The sequence below is a fragment of the Babylonia areolata genome, chromosome 27, assembly GCF_041734735.1.
Source record: "Babylonia areolata isolate BAREFJ2019XMU chromosome 27, ASM4173473v1, whole genome shotgun sequence".
In the NCBI taxonomy this organism is placed as follows: domain Eukaryota; kingdom Metazoa; phylum Mollusca; class Gastropoda; order Neogastropoda; family Buccinidae; genus Babylonia; species Babylonia areolata.
This window is the reverse complement of record NC_134902.1, coordinates 22,976,682-22,991,681: the sequence shown is the minus strand read 5'-3', so window position 1 is coordinate 22,991,681 and position 15,000 is coordinate 22,976,682. Positions and strand designations below refer to the sequence as shown.

The 15,000-nt window shown below is 39.9% G+C and overlaps 1 long non-coding RNA gene across 5 annotated transcripts in view; it reads right to left on the bottom strand.

The window, feature by feature from the left end:
• The window catches only part of LOC143301153 (uncharacterized), a 121,967-nt gene extending 117,124 nt beyond the window's left edge, over nucleotides 1–4,843 (bottom strand). Inside the window, exons 1-2 of one of the 5 annotated variants that reach the window (XR_013057733.1) lie at nucleotides 4,766–4,843; nucleotides 3,506–3,623 (exon numbers count right to left, since the gene is read on the bottom strand). This is a non-coding gene — a long non-coding RNA (uncharacterized LOC143301153). The other 4 variants (XR_013057736.1, XR_013057734.1, XR_013057737.1 and 1 more) reach the window with 4 other exon arrangements.
• Between the last annotated feature and the right edge of the window lie 10,157 nt (nucleotides 4,844–15,000).

The following is a 15,000-nucleotide window of genomic DNA, read 5'->3' as shown; positions in this document are numbered from 1 at the left end:
AAGTGCTGCTGGAAGAGGAAAGTCTTGAGGTTAGATTTAAAAGGAAGGCAGTGAGGGGGCTGTGACGGACGTGGTGAGGCAAAGAGTTCCATATCTGAACAGCAGGTAATGATAATAATAATAATGGATACTTATATAGCACACTATCCAGAAATCTGCTCTAGGTGCTTTACGAAAACGCTTTTGTTAACATAAATCATCATATCTATGTTACATACACACACCAAAATGTGACTACACACACACACACGCACGCACGCACGCACGCACACACACACACACACACACACACACACACACACACACACACACACACACACACGCTGCATACATACATTTTAGCATACATGTGTATCCAACAGATGATGAAAAGGCTCGACCACCGTGCTGTTCTCTCTAGTAACTTGGGACGCGGAAGGTTCTGTCATCGGCAGCAGAGCGAAGAGAACGGGAGGTAAGGGTACATGCATCGTTGGAAAAGAAACTGGGTGGTTGGACATTGCCAACGCTGTCTGGTTGAATGAATGGCTGGTTCTTGTGGTGGTGGTGGTGTTGGTGGTGGTGGTAGTGGTTTGGGTCTTATTGTATTTGTATTTGTATTTCATTTTATCACAACAGATTTCTCTGTGTGAAATTCGGGCTGCTCTCCCCAGGGAGAGCGCGTCACTACACTACAGCGCCACCCCCTTTTTTTCCTTCTTTTTTTCTTTTTTTTTTTATCTTTTTTTTTCATTTTTACTGCGTGCAGTTTTATTTGTTTTCCCTATCGAAGTGGATTTTTCTACAGAATTTTTGCCAGGAACAACCCTTTTGTTGCCGTGGGTTCTTTTACGTGCGCTAAGTGCATGCTGCACACGGGACCTCGGTTTATCGTCTCATCCGAATGACTAGCGTCCAGACCACCACTCAAGGTCTGGTGGAGGGGGAGAAAATATCGGCGGCTGAGCCGTGATTCGAACCAGCGCGCTCAGATTCTCTCGCTTCCAAGGCGGATGCGTTACCTCCAGGCCATCACTCCGCTTGTTGTATTGTGGTGTTGTGTTCTATGGCATTGTCGTCGTTGTTGTATTGTATTGTATTGTATTGTATTACTCTGTCACAACATATTTCTCTGTGTGAAATTCGGGCTGATTCTTTTCACTAAGGAGAAAGTGTCGCCACAGCGAAGCGCCACTCACGCTTTTTTCTCTTTTTTTGTTGTTGTTGTTGTTGCTTTTTTCTGTCCGTGTATTAGCTTTCTTACCACGCTGACTTTTTTTTCTATAGAATTTTGCCAGGAACAAACCCTTTCGTTGCCGTGGGTTCTTTTCACTTACACCAAATGCACGCTGCAAAGGGGACCTCGGTTTAACATTTGATCGCAATGACTAGCCTCCAGACCACCACTCAAGGAGCAGTGGATTGGAGCGGGGGGTTGGGAGGAGGGGGAAACAACTATCGGGTATGAGGATCGTTGTTGCTGTCGTTGTTCTAGAAGTCTCTAGAAAACTGCGTTCATGTTGACAGAGCGTGTACGACATCTTTTCTCCTCCACCTCCTCTTTCTACTGACTTTTTTTTAATGCTTTAATTCACACAACTATTCTAAACTATTTCTGTCACACGAACACACACACACAAAGTCTCTAGAAAACTGCGTTCATGTTGACAGAGCGTGTACGACATCTTTTCTCCTCCACCTCCTCTTTCTACTGACTTTTTTTTAATGCTTTAATTCACACAACTATTCTAAACTATTTCTGTCACACGAACACACACACACAAAGTCTCTAGAAAACTGCGTTCATGTTGACAGAGCGTGTACGACATCTTTTCTCCTCCACCTCCTCTTTCTACTGACTTTTTTTTAATGCTTTAATTCACACAACTATTCTAAACTATTTCTGTCACACGAACACACACACACAAAGTCTCTAGAAAATTGCGTTCATGTTGACAGAGCGTGTATGACACAACTTTTCTCCTCCTCCTCTTTCTACGGACTTTTTTTTAATACATTAATTCATACAACTATTCCAAACTATTTCTGTCACACGAACACACACACACGCACACACACACACACACACATGAATTCGGTATTCATTGAACTGTGAAGAAAATAATGTGGGGTTTTTTGTTGTTGTTTTTTTTTCTTTCTTTTTTTTTCTCCTCGGTGTGAGTGTGTGTGTGTGTAGTTTCGTTTTCCAGTTTTCCATTCCTCAGTCTTACTTGGCTGATAATGTGGCTGCTTTATTCAGTAATCCTCCCCCCGTCCCCCCTTCTGCTAAATGCACAGGCGCACGCGCTGTGAGTGTCACATGAAAACCACCAAAACCTAAATATATGATGAAATAAACCTAAAATGTGTTGTTGTTTTTCTGGTGCATTTTTTCTCTTTTTGCAGCCACGACTCTGTTGTATTCTAAAAATATATGTCTGTCTGTCTGTATGTATGTATGAGTGTGTACACGGGTTTATATATGTATGCATGTATGGATGTATGTGTAGTATTTTTATAATGTAAGTACGATTATGATCATGCGTGCATGTAAATGATATGCATGTAATATACAGGTGCTTACAAGTACGTTCATTACCGTGCAAAAGTGTAGTTTCGCTGCGAGTTTTTCTGTTCTCTTCACACAATTATGTGAACGTGTTTTCACGGCATAAGTGAAGTGAGTTCGAAAAGAAAAAAAAACTGCCAGGGGAAGTTATTGAAAAATATATATTGAAATAAAAAAATAAAAAAAATAAAAACCACCTAACACTCATTGAGGCATACAGCCTGTGGAGACAAGGTGTATCTCCGAACTTAAAAGTTAAAAGCGGCTGCGATATCACCAAGAAAAAACTGGAAATGCGTTGATTTGGTTTTCGCCCTTTTGGTTTTCATACTTAATTACGTATCTTGTCTTCCCATTTACCAGTGAAGCGTCCGGGCACGCACGCACGCACACACACACACACACACACACACACACACACACACAGGGAGAGAAAGAGAGGAGATTTAGAGAGAGAGAGGAGATGAGATAGACAAATAGGGGAAGAGAGGGGAAAGAGACAGAGACAGAGAGCAGAGATGAACTCAAAAAGGAAGACAAGGAGACACCCACCCACCCACCCACCCACCCACAAAGACAGAGACAGACAGAACGAACGGACGATCAAGAAAAACAGACGCCAGTAAGTCAGGTGAGCAAACTGAAATCACACACACACACACACACACACACACACACACACACACAGAGAGAGAGAGAGAGAGAGAGAGAGAGAGAGAGAGAGATTTAATTGACATCAAAATTGAGTCTGATTCTGATTCTGATTCACTAACACTCTCCCCCCACCCCCACCCAACCCCCACACCTCTTCCACCCCACCCCTTCACACACACACACACACACACACACACACACACACACAAGAACCAAACGCATTTAAGACAGACTGACAAACATACCGTAAAGAGAAACAGACGGACTTGACAAAGCAACACGTAATGAAAGAAGGCTACTCACAGTTGACCCGACACACGGACACCAAGACGACCAGAGCGAGGATCACACGAGACGCCGATAACCTGGCCATGCTTCCCTCTCCGTCAAACCTTTAGGACTGGGCCCGCTATAACCAAGCCTAGAATTTAAAAGAGAAAAAAACAAAAAAAAAACAAAAACAACTGTAACACCTCAGAAGATGTGATGTTGTGCTAATTCGTCAATAATAGACACGTTCAATGAATTTTTTTTTTTTAAAGGAACAAAAGAAAGAAGAAAAAAGATAATTATGTGAAACAACAGCGCTTATAACTCTTCTTTCCTGTAACCATCCAAGTAAAAAAAAAACCCACCAAAACAGAAACACAAAAAAACAAACCCTCTTTATAGTGAATTGCAGACCAATAATAGTCTGCCCCTTTAAAAAGCAAAACAAAAATTACCCTCTGCGCAAATTATGGTCAGCGGTCTTGTCTTTCGGTTTCCAGTTGTTTTGTTTTGTTTGGGGTGTTTTTTTTAACCACTTTTTCTCGCGGTTTTATGTCCAAAGTTTTGAATCCGAACCGTTTTTTTTTTCTTGTTTTCAAAAGACTGGGAGGGAATTGACTGACTTAACTCACTCAGTACGGCCAGTCCTCACTTCTCCTCTACACAGACCCCTCGGATGTCCTGTGGGTGTCTGAATGACCCAACCTTTAGCTTCTGTCGTCAGAATTGTGGTATTCTTTGTCAACATTCACCTCTTCAGTATAAGAGCCTTCCGCTTGCAATATTTTGATGATAGTAATTGGGGTGAAACACTGTTAACGTCGTCTCTTTCGCCGTTCGTATGGAGAGAGTTAATCAACACTGAAACAAAATGTTGGTTGTAATCGGCAATTGTCCTGTTATATCTTTTATCTTTCTTTTCCTTTTTTTTTTTCCTTCTTTATGTTTCCACCCTCTTGTTTTTTGCGTGATGTTTTGTCGACAATGACGTTAACTTTTATCCTCACTTTTTTTTTCTTTTCTTTTTTCTCTCTCTCTCTTTCTCTCTCGATAAAACTGTCCCTCCGTCTCGCCTCTTCCTCCTCCTTCGAAAATTTTCGGACCACGCACACACCCGAGAATAATTGTGTCCTTCTGTCGGTCTGTGTCTTAGGTCTGAATCTTCTTCTCCCCCCTTTTTTTCTCTTTGCCAAAGAGATGAGCAACAGAAATGTCAACCTTTTCCTCTTCTTTTTTCTTCTTTCTTTCTTTCTTTTATCAAGAAAAAAAAAGTTTGGTTTTTTTTTCTCTCACTACTGTCCCCTGTACTGGGCCGTATGAATCAAAGGGTACAGCAGTTTCTGAGCGGGGACTTTATTGCACAGGTCCCACCTATTTTCTCGGAGCCAACGGGAATCTCGCCTCTGTCACGTGGTGACCGCGTGGCCCGCGTCGTCACGGCTGAAGCGTTGCGCGTGCGCGTGCGCGTGCCGCGGAAACAATGGTTGACGGTGGCTGGCGGGTCTCAGTGTGTGTGTGTGTGTGTGTGAAAGATGGTCATGTCTTGGGAACGCTGCTGCTGCTGCGGTTTGGACTGGCGTTGGGAGGTGGGAGGAGTCAGAGAGACAAACAGGCACACAGAGAGCGAGGCAGACAGAGACAGTGAGAGACAAAGAGAGAGACATACAGAGTGAATGAAAGAGAGTAAAGTGAATGACACACAGAGAGAGAATGAATGAATGAATGAATGTTATTTTATTTCTGAGGGTAACAGAATAAGCAACAATGCTTTTTTTTTCATGCAGCTCCCAAAAGGAGAAAACTGGGGGAAAATATAAACAAATGAATAGTAAATAGCATCACATAACATCAAACGAGAAAGGAAGAAAAAAAATCAAAGCATCACAGCCATAAATCATGGAACGGACTACATGGAAATTGTACACATAAACGCAAACAGAGAGAGAGAGAGAGAGAGAGAGAGAGAGAGAGAGAGAACGAACGAACGAACGAGTTATTTAATATAAGGCCATCGCCCCATTCGAAGGGGTTAAACAAAAGTAAAGAAGATTTTTTTACCTTATATAGTATTATGAATATTGTTAACATACAAACAACATACGGACACAAAAGTATTGCGTGATCAAGTAAATACTCAGACTCCAAGAGAAAAACAACAAAACGAACAAGCAACAAAAAACAATCGTCATTGCCTTACTCTCTGACATCGAACAATTCTATTGCGTTCTTACGCCTCCTCAAAGCTTTGTATATATAGAGAGATAAATTTATCATTATATTTTCATTTTTTGATGACAAGAGCATTTGTAACGAAAACAGACAGGTTCTGTCTATCATGATAAATATGTGGTACAAATTTTGTTCTCAAATCGTGAAGATAGTGGCAGCGTAATACAAAGTGGATTTCATCTTCAGTTTCTTCTTTACACAATGGACATATTTCATCTTTCTCGTAACTGTATCGGGAACTATGTACAGCAATTTCCGACATCCCCAATCTAAATTTTGTCAACGCATACCTCACATGTCTATTCATATTCAATAAGATATAAGGTTCGACGGTGGGAAGTGTCTTAAATTTTCCATAAAAGCTAAACCTATCACTTGAATTCATGTGTTCTTCCCACTGTTGCCATCTAACATCAATGAGTCTTTGCCTGAATGTCCTAATAAAAGTTTGCATGTATCCTTCCCCCTGATATTCCCAAACATACAAGAACCCATTATTACATAGAATGTTTCGGACTTCTGTTCCCCAGTTGGTTTTTTCCTTTTCCGTCCAGTAACAACAACGATTTATAAGCTTTTGACGGTAATCTGTTTTCATCCATTTGTACTAATCTGAACCAATATCTTATACTTCGAACAACAGCATTGATACAAATAGGAAACCTTCCAAGTTCTCCATACACTAAATCGTTTGGAGTTTTCATGCTGACGCCAAGGTATATTTTTTAATAGAAACAAGTGGACTTTCTCAACCACTGATGAACTACATTCAAGACCCCATAATTCAGCTCCATAGAGAGCCACTGGCTGCACCTGAGTATCAAACAATTTTATATATAAATTCAGAGAAGTATTGTTAAGTTTATACAACTTACTTAATATAGACAGAAGACATCTTTTAGCCCTGCATGTCAGATCTTCACAAGCAAACTTAAAACTGAGTTTCTTTGAAAAATATATACCAAGGTATCTATATGAATTCACAACTCCCATCTCAGTACCATTATAATAGCATTTCTCACAAGCAGTCAAAAAACCACCTTTTCTAAAGACCACAATGTTCCTTTTACTCAACTTCACTTTAAGCTTCAAATTTGAAGTCCCTCTGGCTAAACTGTTTAATTGAGACTGGAGGCCAACAACTGTTTCGGATAATAACAAAATATCATCAGCAAACAAAAGTATGAAGAGCTCTACAAGACTATTATCCAGTCTGGCACCATGCCGACCATTTTGAATTATTTCAAGAGCTAATTCATTAACAAATAATGAAAATAACACAGGACTACAAACATCACCCTGTTTTACACCACTTGTACAATTGATATATTCTGTAAGTTTATCACCACACCTTACTCTAGCTTTAACAGTATCATACATGCTTCTTAAGCATTTATATAACTTCCCATTTATACCATTTTTCAGAAGAATTGGCCATAGTAATTTTCTCGAAACTGAATCAAATGCCTTCTCAAAATCTATAAAAGCTACGTATAATTTTCTGTTTGAACCAAATTGTTTTTGAATACGTGCTAATAATGTAATCATGTGATCAATAGTAGAGTAATCTCTCGTAAAATCCGCCTGGTATTCCCCTGTACTATTATTCTGATCAACCCATTCTTGTAATCTATTGTTTATAACAAAACTATAAAGCTTACTGCTAATATCACACAACGATATTCCTCTATATTGTTAGAGATCATTCATATTACCCTTCTTAAAAAGAGGAACGATGATACTCTCTGACCAGTTATCCGGATATTGACCCTTATCAAAAAGAACATCGAACAACTTAACAAGAAAGTCAACAACTAGATCACCAGCATATTTTAACATCTCTGCAATAATACCGTCAGGACCACTAGATTTACCCATTTTCGATTTCCTGATAGCGAAAAGTACCTCTTCCCTTGAAATTGGTCTATCTAGAAAACTATCATTGTTGTCTGGCACACTGTCAGATAATTCTTCTTCAACTACTACTTTTTCTAGCACACTCTGAAAATGATGAAACCACTGCTCAACACTTATATCATTATGAGGCTGAGATTTTGATTTAAAAAGTTTACGCATATTTTGCCAGAATACCTTTTGATCTGAAATGGATTTGACGAGAATATGAAGAGTAGTCCTATCGAAATCGCCCTTCTTCTTCAGTAAACGCTTTAGCATTACAATAAGTTAAGCCATCACCCTTGTCTCAGGAATCTTCTGACATGTCGCTTAGCATTTCTGCACTAAGCATCATACCATTCATTAACTTTTCTAAGTCCATTCACACATTCTTTTTTTCGTGTATTCAGCATTTTCTTTTAGTAAGTCATTGAACATTTTCAATGCTTCATTTATGTCAACTTCCAATATACGTAATGCAAATGTCAATTGTTATCTACATTTTTCTGAACTCATCATATTAAACTGATATCCATTGTCACAACCCCATTCATATTTTTCTATGAACATTTTCTCAGTTATAATTGTACTTCTGCTAAATTCTTCAATAAGTTTGAGATGTAGTTCCAGTGGTAAGTGGTCTGATTCAGTCCTATCTACAACCCCCAGTTGACCATACTCCCAAACAAAGGCAAAAAAAATCTTCACAAACAATGAAATAATCAACCACGCTATATCCTGATTTTGATATGAATGTATAACGACCTTCGTGGTCGCCATTACAAACACCATTGATAATGCACAAACCAAATGCAGTACACACATTTAAGATATTCTTCCCGTAAGAGTTCAATGTTGTATCCTCAGAGCACCTTACAACAGTATCATTAGAGAGTTCTGAAAACTGGTCAGTTGCACTTTGGTTTGCAGGGAAAATGTTAGATGTTCTTCCATTCCAGTCAGCACATAAAATTATGTAGACATCATCAAACGATACAATTACGTCAATAAGAAATTCTTCCAGAACGGAAATACCATTGTCAACATTTAAACAGGCATAGACAGGGGAATTTTCTAATGGAATATATGCACACACATAAATTGTATCTTTATCAGTTCCATAGACTTGTTTATCTAATAAGAAACAAAGAATATCCGTGCAGCTACACTTAATTTCTTTGGCAAAAAGAACAAAAACATTTCTGATTAAACAAACAACTCCACCAAATCGTCTGCCTTGTTTTGTTAATTTTACAGCCGATTTGCAAAATACGGTATGATTAGGAAATGTATGTGGGTTAACACAATCAACAAAGGTTTCCACAAGACACACAAAGTCAAAAGATGAAATGTAGTCAACAAAATCAAAAACATTCAACTTACCAAGCGGGCCACAAACATTCCAGTGCAGAAAAGAACAACGATCTCCAAACACAACCCTTTCCTTACCAGACAGCTTATATTGATGTTCATATTCATGCTGATCCACATGAGCACGTGCTTCAGTATTCATGTTGTGACATGTAGTGCCTGAGTGTTTTACGCGTTGTGAGTGCGGATGGAAAGAATTTGACCTGCACATTCGTGAACAATCAGAACGAGTCGGTGCTCCGGCAAAATTTCCTACCCCAACGAAATGTGTGCAGTGTGGAACGTTTACTGCGAGCGGGGACGGGCCGAAATCCTATCTCTGTTCTATGAGTTTGTCATCTGTGCTCAGAACATTGTTCTTCCCATCTATGGTCAAAAATCATAACTGCCCTTTTCCCTTGCGCTTTTGCTTCTTTTAAGTGATTAGACAGACGTTTCCTGATTTCCCTGACCCTGACAGAAAAGTCTTCCCCAACGAAAATGCTAGTACCCTTCAGTTTACGTTTTTCCCCTCAAGATCTTTACTTTGTCTTTGCACAGAGTGCAACGTGCCACAATGGGAGAGTCCCGTTTTCCATTAACACGGTGTACACGATCGAACTTGCACGTCATCCCCAATCTCTAGCTTGTCGGTAATGAGGTCACACACAGTATCTTCACAGTCTTGAGGTGTCTCTCTCTCCGGTCGCGAAATCCCATAAAAGATCAAATTGTTCCTTTTGGAACGGCACTCAAGATCGTCCGTCTTCTTTTCAAGCTCGTATAGTCTAGCTTTCAGATGTTTGTTTTCGTTTCTTAAAGAGTCATTTTCTGCCACTAAGTTGGTTACAATGCTTTTCACCTCCTTCATTTCAGTCTTCAGGTTTTCATTTTGAGTCTTTCATTTCATTCAAGTCCATTTTAATTTCATCAAATTTAACGTTCAACATCACCTAATGTTGGTTCGTCCAAATTTGGTTCACTGGTACGTGCCGGTTTGTCATTCAGTGGGGAATTTTCTGCAGATGCACTGACTTTCCTTCCAGCATTTAACTGCGACTGTTTCAAAGTGTCTCGCCTTGGCGGACCTGGATTTACCTCAACGTCACCACAACGAAGTAAAAGGTCCTTGAAGAAAAGCACACTGAGCACCAAGCCCACCATGACACCGGTGGCACGGTCACGGACTTTCAACACGCGCACTCGCACAGACAGGATGAAGTCGACGCGACGATTCATAAATGCATTTAAAATAAACAGAAAGCATCCACATTTTGCTCTGAAAGATAACGGAACAGGCGGCGTAGTACACCAATGATCAGACAACAAAGTTTCAAACACCAGTTATGCCTAAATCGCTGCAATAAACAAAAATTGTGTTGATTTTAACGAAGCTCCACAAAGTGCGTCGAGAGAGAGAGAGAGAGAGAGAGAGAGAGAGAGGGGGGGGGTAAGCTAATCAAGAATCGTCCACTGATCCTTATGTCGGGTTGCAAATACATTTTACAACAAATGAATTTATAAATGAATAAATAAATAGAGAATAACTAAATAAAGAATAATAATGACGATAATGATGGTGATGAGGATACGCGGTCATGTATATGAGAGATAGATAGATAGATAGATAGATAGATAGATAGATAGATAGATAGATAGATAGATAGACAGATAGATAGATAGATAGACAGACAGACATATAGATAACTTAGGTCACTATTTCAAGACATGAGTGGATCGCAGTCTGAAAGGTTTGTACACACACATCGACAAACGGCACACCGTCTGTTCATGCTATGATACCATGAGCAAACCGTGTCTAAGCTGACAGGGGAATTGATAGAATTTACAGGGTGTATACTTTGCCAGTGAACGAGCGAGACAGAGAGAAAGGGGGCGTGGGGGGTGAGAGGAAGGGAGAGAGAGAGAGAGAGAGAGAGAGAGAGAGAGAGAGAGAGAGAGAGAGAGAGAGAGAGTTATGGATAAAGGAATAATCACATGGTGGCATGTCTACAACCTGCTCTCTAAAAAAACAATTATCAAATGAAACACATGGTAAGAAAATAAATAATGGAATATGGATTAGACATAAAGAGAGAGAGAGAGGGAGGGAGAGAGAGAGAGAGAGAGAGATAGAGAGAGAGAGAGAGAACAATAACAAGAACAAGAACAAAACTTTAATCTCCAGGCCTCCGGCCCCTAGAAAGAGGTCAAAAGTACACAATATGGTGATCACTCAGCCACAACAAAATGTAAAATAACTTAAACCTGTAAAACAAAAGTGCTTCTTGTGCACAGTAAACTAATTCTAACTTTCATCATTGTTGTCACAGAATTTCTGTCGTATCATCAGGGTATTCAATATATAAACGCAGAGTTTACGAATACTGTAAACAGAACCATTCTTCATCAAGTGAACATACGACTGACCTTCAGAGTTCAGATGCTTTTGCCGCAGGTTATTGTAAAGGACACAATTGTTTATAAAATGGTTTTCATCTTCGATCGCATTACAACATTTACATGCGTAATTTGAATTACATTTGAATGTTCTAAAAAACGATCCATTTATTGGGAGCAAACCAAGCCGTAATTTTACAAAGCAGTCCCTAAAACACTTTTTATCCACAAAGTCAAAATATTGCTGACACTGAAAACCAGTTTTAAACAGTCTGTAGTTATGATATATATCTTTAGACATAACTGACTCGTCCCACTCCTGCATAAATATATCATTCATTTTTTGCTTAAATAATGGCAAAAATGTTTGCTCACAACCAACGCCTTGTTGCATCCAGACATATCCAAACCCAACTCTAAATAAAATATTTTTTTTACTAAAGACACCCAGCATTTTTCCCCCTTTCGTCTAGGTTAAACAACTTCAAATATGCCTGTCTGGGTAATCGGTGCACATTCATATTCAGCAACCTTAGCCAGTACTTGATACACCTTGTTGCACTATTTATATACAGTAGATAACGTCCTAATTCGCCGTATGCAAACTTGTTTGGTACTCTAAGTGGTATGTTCAAAAAACGTTTACATGCAAAGGAATGAACGTTCTCAATATTATCAAGTCTGTTAAGACCCCACATCTCAGAAGCGTACAAAAGAATGGGTTGTACCTGAGCATCAAATAATTTGAAAAAAACATCTTTTGGAAATATCATTCACCTTCGTTATATATTTTATACAGTCAATGCATGCATGTTTGCCTTTTGCTGCTAAAATCCCTACTCCTTTGTTTATACTCATTTTTGTCGTAAAAACAAACCCTAGATAATTATATTCATTCACTACTTCTAGAGCATTTCCATCGAGATTCCACTTTTCATATCTTCCCCCAAAAAGGCACCTTTTCGAAAAATCATCACTTTAGTCTTGTCAATATTATATGAATAATTGGCGCGTGTGTGAAGAGAGAGAGAGAGAGAGGGGGGGGGGAATAAAGGAAATGGAAATTAAGATACTATCATAATGTGTTTTCCACATAATATAAACTTTTTTCTTTCTTTCAAGGATTCAAATAGTTTTGATCCTCTAAACATTTTTGGAGTGTGCAGGATATAAGAAGAAAACCCCCCAAAATCTAACAACAAACAAACAAAAGAAACCAAAAAAAAAACAACCCCACAACAACAACAACCCCTACCCCCCTCCCCCAAAAAAACAAACAAACAAAACAAAAACAACAACAAAAAAAACCGCATCACAACTTAGTCCAATCACAAGAAGCCATTCGTCACATACTTAAGATAATTATGCTTAGATTGGGACGCGATTCAGCCCATAAGATTTTTTCTTGTTGTCCTGTTTGCAGATATAACAATAAATGATTATAATTCATAACTTTTCTAGGGCGCGATATCCAGTACCAATGCTGCTCAAAGCGCCTATATAACGTGGTGTATTATGACAAGGCATCCACGAGTCATGACCTGGGTGCGGCCCGGCCCCCTTAGGGTGTAAGGAGTTAAGGGCCGAAACACTTGACTGAGGGGGGACTTCTTCTCTGAAGACCTTGTACAAGTAGTCCAGCTCTCCCTAGAGTTTCTTATCACCAGTCACTATCACTGACATGTTCTGAACAAAATAATGATTAAACCAATCATGCTGTACGAAAGAAATATTATTAAAAACAAAACAAAACAAAAAAACCCATCCCAGACGTTGACTAAGCTGCCGATGTTTTCACCCGAAGATTTAATTTCATTATTCGAAAAAGAACACTTCAATAACAACAAAACTAAATCACTGCAACACACACACACACACACACACACACACACACAGTGTTTGACTCCGCGACGAAGAGATTACTGTCGTCAGTAAGGGCGACAACATCCAAACCAAAACCAAAGTGACTCAGCAGCAGTTGCTGTGTACAGGTCTCCTCTGGGTATGTGGCCTCCCGGCGACCTAAACATTGATGATTTTCCCACGCAGTGGACTGGTCGACTCTGGGACTGCAAGAGACGAACTCAGTGTGTGTGGCTGTGTACGGTGGGGAGAGGAACTCGATAGGAGAGGAGCGGGAGTGATACCACTGTAAACTGTGTAGATAGACAAGGACCCCGCCGGCCCACCCTCCACACCCTACTCCTCTCCCCCTTCTTCCCCCCAAAAAAGTACACACACACACACACGCACACATACACACACACACACACACACACACAAGCAGTAAAGCTTTCTATTCAAGACTCGGTTTTTTACTCACTTGTGTAAACAAAGTGAGTCTGTTTTAACCTGGTGTTCGGTTGTCTGTGTGTGTGTGTGTGTGTGTGTGCGTGTGTGTGCGTGTGTCTGTGTGTCCATGGTAAACTTTAACATTGACATTTTCTCTGCAAATACTTTGTCAGTTGACACCAAATTTGGCATAAAAATAGGAAAAATTCAGTTCTTTCCAGTCATCTTCTTTTAAACAATATTGCACCTCTGGGAAAAAAAATTAAAAATGAAGCCTAATTATATGCAAACTGCATTTACTGTCATATTTATATTTTTTGTATTCTCTAAACTTGGCACTTTGATATTCTGACCCAACAACAAGAGCAGTCATTATTATCATTTTTTGTTCAGACAGGAACTTCTTTTGCTGAGGATGGAAGTTTTATTTATTTTGCAAACGTTTATGTGCAGGTAGTAAAAAAAAAGGAAATTACTCTGTAATTAATGCTAGGGGACTTAATTTGCTTTAAACTGATCTTTCTCATCTTAAACATTACATTTTGAAATTATACTCAACACATAAAAAGCTTGGATTTTTTTTTTTTTTTTAAGCGTATCACAAGTGAGTCTTGAAGGCCTTGCCTCTCTTGTTGTTGTTGTTTTTGTTTCGCTAGCTAGCGTCCCAGAATGGATTGGAGGGGAGTCTGGTTCTGTTTGACTTGTATGTGTGTGTGGTTTTCTGTTCTTTCTGTCGCCTTCTTTTTTCTTTTTTTTTTCTTTCTTTCTTTCTTTCTTTCCTTTTTACCCCTCCATCGGAACTGTTTGTGCAGACAGTGTCTGAGGGTGAGGGAGAAGTGTAGAGCAATGTTTGAACCCTGGTACCTGGTTGGTCATTGGATCTGGTCTTGAAACCACTTCACCTCCACCTCCACCTCCACCCGCCCACCCATCTTCACGGCTCCCTACCCTATTCCAAGACCGGAGTGTTTGGTTTGGTTCAATCTCTGACTTTTTTTTTCTGTCTGTCTGTCTGTCTGTCTGTCTGTCCGTGTCTGACTCTCAACTGTTTTGTTCTTTTCTCTCTCTCTCTCCCCCCTCCCTGTCTCTTTGTCTCTCTGCTCCGCCCCTCCCTCTCTCTACCGATATCTCTCTCTCGGTTTGTGTGTGTGTGTGTGTTTGTGTGTGCGTGCGTGCGCGCGCGCGCGCGTGCATGTGCGTGTGTGATTGTGTGTGTGTGTGTGTGTGTTTGTGTGTGCGTGCGTGCGTGCGTGTGCGCACGTGCGCGAACGAGCATGCGAGAATGTGTTCCTGTGTACTTGCGTGCGTTTGCCTGCGTTTGTGTGTGTTTGCGTGTATGTGTTTGCGCGCGCGCGCGCGTG